The sequence below is a fragment of the Hyalella azteca genome, unplaced genomic scaffold (genome assembly GCF_000764305.2).
Source record: "Hyalella azteca isolate HAZT.00-mixed unplaced genomic scaffold, Hazt_2.0.2 contig12285, whole genome shotgun sequence".
NCBI lineage: Eukaryota > Metazoa > Arthropoda > Malacostraca > Amphipoda > Hyalellidae > Hyalella > Hyalella azteca.
In genome coordinates, this window is record NW_025942245.1 from 72,773 (window position 1) to 84,286 (window position 11,514).

Sequence of the window (11,514 nt, forward strand, 5' to 3'; positions counted from 1 at the left end):
CAAAAAATAACTAAATTTTATAATAATATTGCATAATAAAATTGATGGAAAATAGAATACTAGTACAAGAAACAAATATCTAATGATCAAATTAAGTGATAACAACAAGAGTTAAATATAAATAATGGTTTGAGCTGGCTCGCAGGCCTACTCCTACCTACTGCCTCTTCTCATGAAGAGAAGAGGAGGGGGGAGGGGCGAGAAAGCCAGCCGGGTTCTTGAAAATTAAATTAGACACTTAACTTATATACGCGTAGTATACAGAAAAGCAAATTCAAAATCAAGTTGATAAATGTGTGGGTATTCTGAGTATTACGTTAATCAGGGAGGAAAATTTTACGTTAATCTCAGAGGAATTCTAGTAATCACAGAGCACAATCGTAAGGTGTTTACCGTATGAACGCCGCTGACTCTCTCCTGTACAAAAATTGAAATTTGCTTAATTAAAAGCCTAATAGCTGTTAATTAAAACGTAATTAAGTAGTGTTCAATATTCGTTAGTGTTCTAATTCAAAGCCGTGTTGTATCCCAAATCCCAATACAGCTCACACAGCAAACGGAATTCGAACACGTGGATGTCGACAATACGTATCAGTTAAATTTGAAGCGCTGACGCAATACGACTCACCACGTGTCGGATGTTGCCACACAAAGTGACGGAATATAGGGATTTGGTAGGTTTCCATTCTAAAGGCTTTTTAAGAAATATGGCAACATTTTGTGACGTTTCATCGTTGCTGACACGTAGTGAAGTGTTTTGAGAGTCATGTGAAGGCAACAGATTCACAGAACTTACGTAACGCATACGTTTTTTTTATAGTTTTTCATTTCTCGATGCATCCTTAATGTGTCGGAATATACCGCGTTTACCATAATGTACCTATTAAAGCAAATTAGCAAAAGACGTGGTCAGGCCTCTTAGAAATCTTTACTCAAGACATAAAAAAACAATATTTTTCTTCTTAAGAATAAACATTATATAAGAAATGCTTTATTGAACTGAATATATAACAGTCCCTTATATAGTGAATGCTTTGCTAGCTGAACCTTCTCAAGAGATTATTTTGCATTTGTTTTTTTTTAAATCAATGAATGTGTTGCATTGATGATGGGTGTTGGCATTGGCCAAACTGGAAAATTGGGCTGAACTTCTGAAGCCACCCATGAATTGGATAATAACATCCATGAACTAGTAATTTTACTCATTCCTATGGCCCTTTAAAAATTACTGTCAAAAAAATAAGAAAAACAACCTATTTTTACCCCCAGTTTTTAGAAAAAGGTCTGCCTGATTGCCCTGATATTCCAGATTGGGTTGATGGCCTGGACGGAAGGTCGGGCCGCAGGTCAACAAACACCAAATTTCAGTTCGTGGAGACATCAGACATGGAAGCTGCACTCAACAGCATTAATCAACTTTTCATGTTTAATTTTAATACTACACGGGTTTAACCATAATAAACCATTTATGTTTACAATCAACTGCTGGAGCTGGGCACATTTTGCAATCAGTTTCAAAAATCATGCATTAAACCATCTTTTACTTGTGCAATTTTCAGAACTTATGCTTGGTTTTCCAAAATGGATGAAGGAAATAATTACTGAATTAAGCTGTATAAGATTTCAGGATAAAACTTTTGGCCTAATGAATTATTTTTAATTGAAAATATTCTAGTTTCCATTCCAACTTTGCAATTACTTAAGTCCTACCTGCAATTTTCACTAAGAAAATATTTAGGGCTGATAAAAAACAAAATTTGACGCAGACTTCTTTATGTTACCTATCTATGAAGTGCGAAGTAGGTGGAACTACTAATACAAATATTATTCCAATAAAACCATGAATGGTAAAATGAAAGATTTTCACTGTTACAGGCCAATAGAAATAAAAATTTGCTATGACCATGATTCCTTACGCGAAAAGTTGCTACGGCGGTGAGCTTTCAGACCCACTTTCACAGTTTCACTGAGTGGGGTAGGATTTGCTCGTCGCTCGTTTCAGCAGCAACAAATAAAAGGGTATCTCATACAAAATTTAGTTTTCTTTCAAAAAATTTCTTCTATCTTCAAAAATGTCTTCCGCGGCGAAACTAACTTAAATTTAAAATTGATTTGCATATATCAATGCAACAAAACGATCGCGGCCAAGTGCTACGACCGCTAGGACACGGTCTCAATTTTGCTTACCTACAAAATGCGATTGTTGCTGGTCACCGCACAAGAGTATCACTGTAATATTGGCTGCTATCTACAATTCGTGAACGTACTGTGATGCAAGAACCACGATTGTGCGTTATTATGGAATCATTTAAATACATGAACTATGGAGTAAAAATGATCACGAACATCAATGAAATTCGATATGAATTGCCAACTGCAGCCTGGAGGGCAGTTGCCCATAGCCTGGGCGTTGGTCAACAGCACATAACTGATGGCGATAAGAACCTCCTACAGAAAGAGTTACTTTCAAAACGCTTCACAATCACAGTGCAGGCAATCTCTATTGGTTTACGGACATGTCAAGATTGTTATAATGGAATATAAAGTCAGCAAGCATTTGTGCTTCTCGGAATTTTACCAGCCCGTGTAAGAAATTGTATTATATCATGGAATTTTCCTCCCTGTGGCGTCAAAAGTTATCTATATTGGCCAATATGAAATTTAAAGGTTCGAAACCTCTAGTTCAACAATATGCAACAAACAAATTACTGCCAATGTGCTCTCAATTAGGTAAAAGAAGGATTTTTACGTAGGCAGGTTTTATTTGAAATATCAATCTCCAAGTTCCAACCTGTTACTACGGAGATATAGAATGTACACGAGACATCAATGTAATAGGCCCATGGCAAATGTTGTCGTGTATTAAATTATATAAAAAAGTGTTCCACGCAAAGCATATTTAAGTGATGATTTACATACTTCATGCATGTGTTCGTTGTGATGATGGTTAATAAATTTGCTTACTGTCTCTGACGGCGTGGTGGAAATTGTCAGCAATATAGAATAGTTAAGTCGCCACTCGAGACATGTGTATGCTCAGTCTTGGCTATGTTACATCCATTTCGCAATGAATCAAATTAAGGGCGCTGCTTTTGATAATTAAGTAAGTTTGTGTTTTTGAAGCTTGTAAGAACTCCATGAAGATGGTTGCAAACGAAGCTATTTAACCGGAGTCAGATCGAGTACCTTGCGCTCATACGATACCTATATAAGATGTACGTTCAATAAGGTAGTTAATTTAGTGGCCCCAGATTTACTAACGCTTCAGCTATCTCGCACCGAAAGTCAAGATGAACATCACCAACGAGTTGGAAGGTCTCAGTTATCGAAAGATTCTCAAATCACAAATTGTTAATCACCCACAAGGGGCGGAAGGTCTCATTTGTCCAGCCCGCTGAAGCTGGCTTGGAAGAAGCAGCGTTAGCTGCTCCTTGTCACGAAGTGACAAGGAGGGACAGGTGACAAGGAGGGACAGGTGACAGGGAGGGACAGGTGACAAGGAGGGACAGGTGACAAGGAGGGACAGTTGACAAGGAGGGACAGGTGAAAAGCAACAGAAACTAAGACACTCGAACAAGAGGTCGCTTTCACTTGACGTCGGCCGCCCGCACGAGATAGAGAAGGGAAATGTAAGGAATCCTCCCTACATAGGAATCAAACCTCAGCCGCCATTGTCGACTGTAAGTATATTCATTAACCTTTATCACAACGAGCACATACATCATGTATGTGTGTGTTTCAGTGCAGAAAATTGCTGCACATAAAACAATTTTTTCTCTTTAATCTGTAATAATTTTCTTGTCACGACCGCATGATATATGCAGCCATCAGTCGGATGTGCTTCCATGCCAGTAAGCTAATGGCGGAATTATTCATAAATTTAACCAGAGAAAAATATAATAAAATTCAGCTTATGGTGACCCCATGTATTATGTAGGTAGGATTCCTTACCTTAAGTTATTGTGTAGGTAGGATTCCTTACATTAAGTTATTATTTAGGTAGGATTCCTTACATTCTGCTGTTGTGGAATAGCTAAGTCATAGCTCGAAAACGCGCGTGCTTAGTCACCAGTCACGGCAATTCGGTCTGCACTCAAGTTCTATTGTAATATATTTAAATAAAATTTGAATTAGCTTCGAAATTTTAGCTGCCGATGTACCTATAAGGCTATAACTGAAAAGGTGGGTGCGGGGCGAAGTAGCTGAATTCGTATAGCCATTAAAGCAAAATGATGCCGAAATAGTGATGAATTGAACTATTCACAGAGGCCAATGTATAAATAATGTTAAGTCTTGACATAATGTATATTGGTAATTCACGGAGGAGATGTCCAGGTTGCTCACCCTACATAAAATGTGACGTGCTTGCTAAGCTTTCTCAGAGTCACAGTAACTATCTGCATTGTCCGTGTAGTAAAATAAGGAAGACTTGGCAATCCAGGCTATATTCGAACAAATGAGCATTAATATGGAATAAGAGTAACAGATATCAAATGCTAATTAACAAATTACAACTCAAATATAATCAACAACAGAAACAATAATAAAACTGATTTATAAGCAGTAATGTACGTGGCAGGGAACTTACATTACATAGCGGCAGTGGTTAGAACCTATCAGCTCGACGTACGGTGTTAGAAATTTCCACATTCCTTAGGATCTAAATTTGTTCTTTTTCTCCATGCCTATCGTTAGGCATGGGTTTGTAAATAGTAAGAGTTGCCTGAAAGACTTGTTGATGGAAACATCCGTTTAATTTTGCTCCGTTGGAGTGTATTAAGCCATTCCTTCCTAATTTATGTGTTTGAGTGATCACTCTTTGTTTTTCGTTTTATTTATTTTCGTCGATTATGCATGTTCGTGCTTTCTTTGATTTGGAAAGGGCCGACTCCATGCAGTGTTGAATTTGGGCTTTGCCTTCACTTGTGGCATGACCACCTTGACTTATGAGCTTCGGTTTTTTACTAAAATAAATATTTGTTCCTAACCTTTTGGGAAAGCTTGGCGCTTCCCTAAACTCAACTTGTCAGTTAATTATCGGAGTTTGCCCTCTCTTTCTACTATCATAATTTCCCTTTATAATGCTTCTTACCAAGCTTCTTGAAGTTACAGCTTAACCGCTAGGTGGCTAAAGATTTTAAGGTGGGTACGAGGCTGTTATAGTGACATATTGCGTCTTACATTCAGGCTCCTAGAATTTATGATTTGATTACCAAATATCTAACAGCTATTTATTCCTTCCATTCGATAGAATAACTGTATATGCGTTGGGGAAAAACCTTCGATCCTTTTTGAGGACATTAAGCGACACTGTTTGCGATAGATAGAACCTTCAGTATGTCATGGTGTGTAATAGGTTTAAAGCTTTGCTTCTGTGAATGTATTTGATTGAAACTTATTGCAACATTGGAATACTACTACTGGAATACAGAATTGTAATATTTATTCGATATTTCTTGTTTCTACAGTTATGTTGGACCGGGTTTATTCGTCGGCATAACGGCGATAACCTATATCGGAACCGCTGCCAAGCGCTAATTTCGGGACTTGCTTCAATCCTTGATATTTTGGGAATACGTCTGCAATCTCAAGCTTCGGACCAGTCATCTCTGAAATAAAAGTTCCGTTTGTTTACTGTTTTGTATTAAGCCTAACAACGGATACTTTGAGACTGAAACGGTGTTGAAGCCAGACCATCTAACGTCTCACGGTCATCTGAATATGAACTCTATTCATGTAGAAATAAGGCGTGTATTACAACATTCACCCACCCAAAATTTGTCGCTTACTTTAACTGGCAATGACTTTTACAAAATTAATTTACTTAACAAACGAAATAGAAACATTCAAACGAAGATTCGTGTAATACGTTGCTATTAATAACCTTAACGATCTGGGGACGTGCATCTATGTCACCTTGAATGCCTATTTTGAGGGGCTCGGGACTTTGTCGCGCCCTACTGAACATTCACACTTATTGTCACTGCAAACCTATCTCCTCCCAGAGTTTTTAAGCTACAGCAATGAGTAATATACCGTTCGATTCGTAAATAAAAGATCTAGAGATTGGTCGAAGCTTTTTTTCATTTTCGTTATAGTTTTGAAAATATTTTGAAAAAAGGGGAGGGGAAATTCAAAAGAGGGGGGGGAGAAACCAATTTTTTCGAAAAATGACCACCCCACCCACAAAAATCAGAATTTTGAAAAACAGCAAAGACCAATCGATAGATATGGTCCTTACGCATCGAATGATATGCGTTTCGATGTTGTAGCTCAAAAATCATAGGAGGTGATAGATTTCTACAGTACCCCCTTTTTGTCAGTTTTCTAAGAATTTCACGTTTTCTTTCACTTTTTTGGAAAAATTCCTACGAACAAAAAAGTCTTAGATTTATCTTTTACATTTATGTACCAAGTTTCAAAGTTATCTGTCGGTAATTAACCGAAATAGAATTTCCATAAGAAATTGGACATTGCCATTCGAAATTGGAAATTTTATTTCGGTTACTTTCCGACAGATAACTTTGAAACTTGGTACACATATGTAAAAAATAAATGTAAGACTTTTTTTATTCATATGAATTTTTCGAAAAAATGACAGAAAACGTGAAATTGTTAGAAAACCAATGTTTTTTTCTGTGTGACGAATTCGTCACGCCAGGGCGTAAAGGCATAAATAAACAATTTGTATAAAATAATGCCAAAATAAACATTTGTCGTATGCGGTGATATGAGAAGAACCGAGGTCTTATCTATTTTCACTTTTTCAATCACCTAACATTAATATGACCAGAGTTATTAATCAAAGTTGTTTTATCCATATTGAGTGATTGAAATTGAATTGTTGAACACATTGAATTATTTGATGTTTGACGTAAACAGTGGTGTCTTCACATTGAAAAATTCATGTTAAAAAATCTGTAGATTATTGCCGTCCGACAGAGTTGATCACAGAGAATAGAGCGCGACGAGCCTGCGGCGGGATAACTCTTGTAAACTGACAGGCGTCCTACATGCCACCTGACGCTCAATATTTCGTTTAGATTACAGTGCAAGTTTACGAGTGAAAAAGTTGTTGAGTTGAAAAATAAAATTCGTTCTCGAGATCACCCTGAGCTGATAATTCTAATAGTTTTAGTGTTAGACTAGTTTTAGTGTTAGACAGTTAGTTTAGTCTAACACTGGTTAGTGTGGTGAATAATTCAATCACCAGCTTGCAGCGTAGCAGAATGATGGCTTATGTACATGTAGACGTTTGAATAAATTAATATATAAAATAAGAAAGTGTTAATTTCTGCGCATTATCCTGCACTGATTCTAACACACAAATAATTTATGAGGTCGTTGTGATAAATGTTTATAAATCTGTTTACTATCGATGTTGGCGGCTAAAGTATGACGGCTTGAACGGAATAGGTTAGTGGTAGCTCAAATTTTGCATATGCTCAGTTAGGGCAATATTAGGGCACACGGTTCACTTACATTATTTGAATTTGATTTTATTATAAAATTATAATGATATTTTGAGCTTTATCCTGTAAACCGTCTATGGGACGTTTGAGAGAATATTTTTGAAGCTCAACGTAGCTTGCAATAGTATACCCAATGAAGGTGATCGATACCTGAATTATCATGAGCGCCCCTCTTTATCTTTATTGATAATTCACCTAGGAATAATTCATCACTTGCGCCCAAGTTACTCTCATTGCATGAAGATGACGTGTTGCTACAATGGTGAGAATTAACTCAGAGTCTCGGTAATTAAAATTCTCTCAAAACATCGTTCGTTTATTGAACGTCAACAACAGAAATTGTGAGAAGAAAATAACAGCTGAGCGGGGCGCTGACAGTCAGCAGCTGTGCGGGGCGCTGACAGTCAGCAGCTGTTTAACCTGATGCTGCTCGGCAGGTTGCGCGTGATGAGTAGCAGGTTAACCTGACGTGATTGCATCACTGTATTCGCTTTTTAGTTTATAGCCGTGGCCCCTGGTGTTGGTTCTTGTTTCAAATTCTAGTAATCCTTCGGGGACCTTTTATAAACTATGAGTATACTTGTATACTTCAATGAGGTCCCCACGCAGACGTCGATAACTGATAATAATTGTTGTAATTGATAATTGCTACATAATCTTTGATTTTTTTCATAGGACTCGCCCTTCAAGCCTGGAATTATCCTTGTTGCACGTCTTTGAACTCTCGATCTACTAAATTTTTGTCTTTTTAGCGCATTTTCTCATTTATGGGAAAAATGGCGCTATTGTGCTCGTCATGTCCGTCCGTCTGTCTGTCCGTCTGTCTGTCCGTCCGTGACTTCTCGTTTTCGTCGACGAGAAAATGCGCTCTCTGTCACTCACTGCAGTGAGTACTGAATTATATTTTTTCAAGTTTCGGCGATCACACGGCGTTATTCTTCATAGATCCTGCATCTAAGTTCTAGTAACAACGCTTGACAAGATTAAGGGCAGGGTGGCCCAGTGGTTACAGTTCAGAGTACCAGGATTAGAGCAGTGAGTTGCGTAATCGATACCCGCAACAAGCCGTCATTGTTTTGCGATGTTATGAATCGGCAACAGGTCTAACGGCCGAATGAACGCTGAAACTGCTTTCAATATTGCTATCAGTCCTAGCATTTTATTTGATATATTAACTTGAAGATTTTTCTTTTTTAATATTTTTGATGAATAATGTCTTCTAGAACCCATTTTTGTATCTGGTTGGCTCATAGTTTGTCCATTTATCCTATCCTACCAGCGAATATTCCTGTACCTCTTTGTACATGTGCCGATTTTTTATTTTTTTATCTTTATCTTCCTTTCTTCATCAAATTACATTCAACTGGATAATAAATCAAAAGAGAAAGTCAGTCTGGCTTTATGGGTAAGGGTTTAATTCTAATTCAATTTAGTTAATTTATACATGGAAGAAGTGGAAGAGTTAATGCTACATGTTGAAAAGTCATATGCGGAATCACCGACATGTGGAACAGCCTCCCCGATTACATCGTTGGCGCTCCGAGTATAAACGCGTTCAAGAACAGACTAGATGAAGCTGTGGAAAAATATATGTTCAGACTTGAAATGCCTAGCACCATATGACCATATCGAACCCGGTGGATGTCTAGTAGCTTTTTCAAACGATCGTCAGTCCTGAAAATATCCGGTCAAATGACACGATTTTAGATCTTTTGTGAACAAGTCACGGAAAGTACAAGAATCGGCGACAGGCCACATCAGGCCTACTCTTCAGCGCCGACATCACTATGTTATTTTATTTTATGTTGAAAAGTCATGTGATGTGGTCCGTTGATTTAACGGACCATCACCACTGATTACAAAGCAAGCAGCGCGTTGCGAATTTGTTGGGGTAAGTCATGTAAACAATCAAGCATCATACCAGCTGCCAAACGCTCACAACATCATTTGGATGACTGGAAAATTTTGATTAAATATTGATTTAAAATTTATATTTACACTAAAAACATTCACAAAAAATACTGTGGATGCATATTATTTGCCTTCAAATATCTAGTTAATTAGCTACTCGAGCAATCGTGTGACATCATTATCGTTTTGTTCCTCTGACGAGGCGAAGATGTGAATTTTCTGGAAAATTAATGCCGCATTCCTACTCACTGTGAGTTGGCACTTCCTATGATATTTTATAATATAATATAATATTCCTCTCTGATATCTCGGATAGTATTTGTGAATAATTCCACCATTTGCTTGCTGACATCGCAGCACATCAGACTTAGAGCCGCATGTATAATGTAGTCGTGTCCCAAATTATAGAAAAGAAGTGTTCCACGCTAAGCATATTTAAGCGATGATTCTTACACATATTCGATGCATGTGTTCGTTGCGATGGTGGTTAATAAATTTACTTACTCTCGATGATGGGGTGAGGGAGGTAATGATCCAACGCTAGTGACGGGAGGTGCATTTAAATAAAAAAATAATGAATAAATGCATTTTTGAAACTACCAAACCACTCATAACTCCTGCAATACTGAACGGATCTTCTCAAAATTTGGAATATAAGTAGTTGTTATCAATGCCCCGCGATATGTAGAATGCCTTTGGGTAACTGGTCATTTGTTCGAATATAGCCTAGGTTGCCAAGTCTTCATTATTTTACTACACAGACATTGCAGATAATTACTGTGACTCTGAGACATATCTCTTTAAATCCTCATTGTAGATTATATTAAGCTTTCACGAAACTCGATATAATTTCTTTTCGGTAGCTTCGCACCCAACAATCCTCGAGATGGTAGGCAGAAGCTTCAAAAATAGATTAGAACTTAATTTAGCTTTTTTAGCTGCCAACTGTGGAATGAAACGAACGTACATTGATAAGCTAGGACTGAGCACGTTCATGCCTCGGGCGATGACTCAACTATTCATCATGCCTTCATCGACAGAAAGCAAATTTATTAAACATTATCATAACGAATACATGCTTTGAATATATGTAAGAATCAGCGCTGAAATATGCATAGCTTGGACTTCTTCTTTTCTTTAATTTGGTACACGACTGCATTTGCAATGGGCCTATTTTTTCAGTACCGACACTTCTATTCTATTCTATACATGCGGCTATCTGATGTGTTGCGATGCCAGTAAGCAAATGGTGGAATTATTCACAAATATTATACGAGAGGAATATTATATTATATTAGAAAATAATATAGGAAGTTTCAGCTCGCGGTGAGCGGGAATACGGCATTAATTTTCCAAAAATTAACATCTTTGATTCGTCAGAGGAACCGTCGATAATGATGTCACACGATTGCTCGAGTAGCTAATTAACTAGATATTTGAAGGCAAATAATATCTATCCAGTTTTTTTTTTGTGAATTTTTGAAGTGTAAATTTTAATTTTAAATTAACATTTAATTTAAATTTCAAGTAATACAAGTGATAGTGTGAGAGTTTGATAGCTGGTATGAAGCTTGGCTGTTTACATGAGTTATCCCAACAAGTTCGCAACACGCTGCATGCTTTACAATCAGAGACGACGGCTTGGTAAATCTACGGACTACATCACATGACTTTTCAACATATGATAACATAGCATAGTGATGTCGGCGCTGAAGGGTAGGCCTGATGTGGCCTGTCGCCGATTCTTGAACTTTTCGTGCCTTTTCACAGAAGATCTAAAATCGTATCATTTGCCCGGATCTTTTCAGGACTAACGATAGTTTGAAATATCTACTCGACTTACACCGGGTTCGATATGGTGCTAGGCATTTCAAGTCTAAACATAATTATTTTCCATATCTTTATCTAGTCTCTTCTTGAACGCGCTCATACTCGGTGCGTCAACGATGTAATCAGGGAGGCTGTTCCACATGTCGGTGATTCCACATCACATGACTTTTCAACATGTAGCAGCAGCGCTTCCTCTCCCTTCCATGTATAAATTAACTAACTAGAATTACAATGGAAGCCTTACCCAAAAGGCGAGATCATCTTTCTCTTTTAATTTATTATCCGCTTGAATGTAATTTGA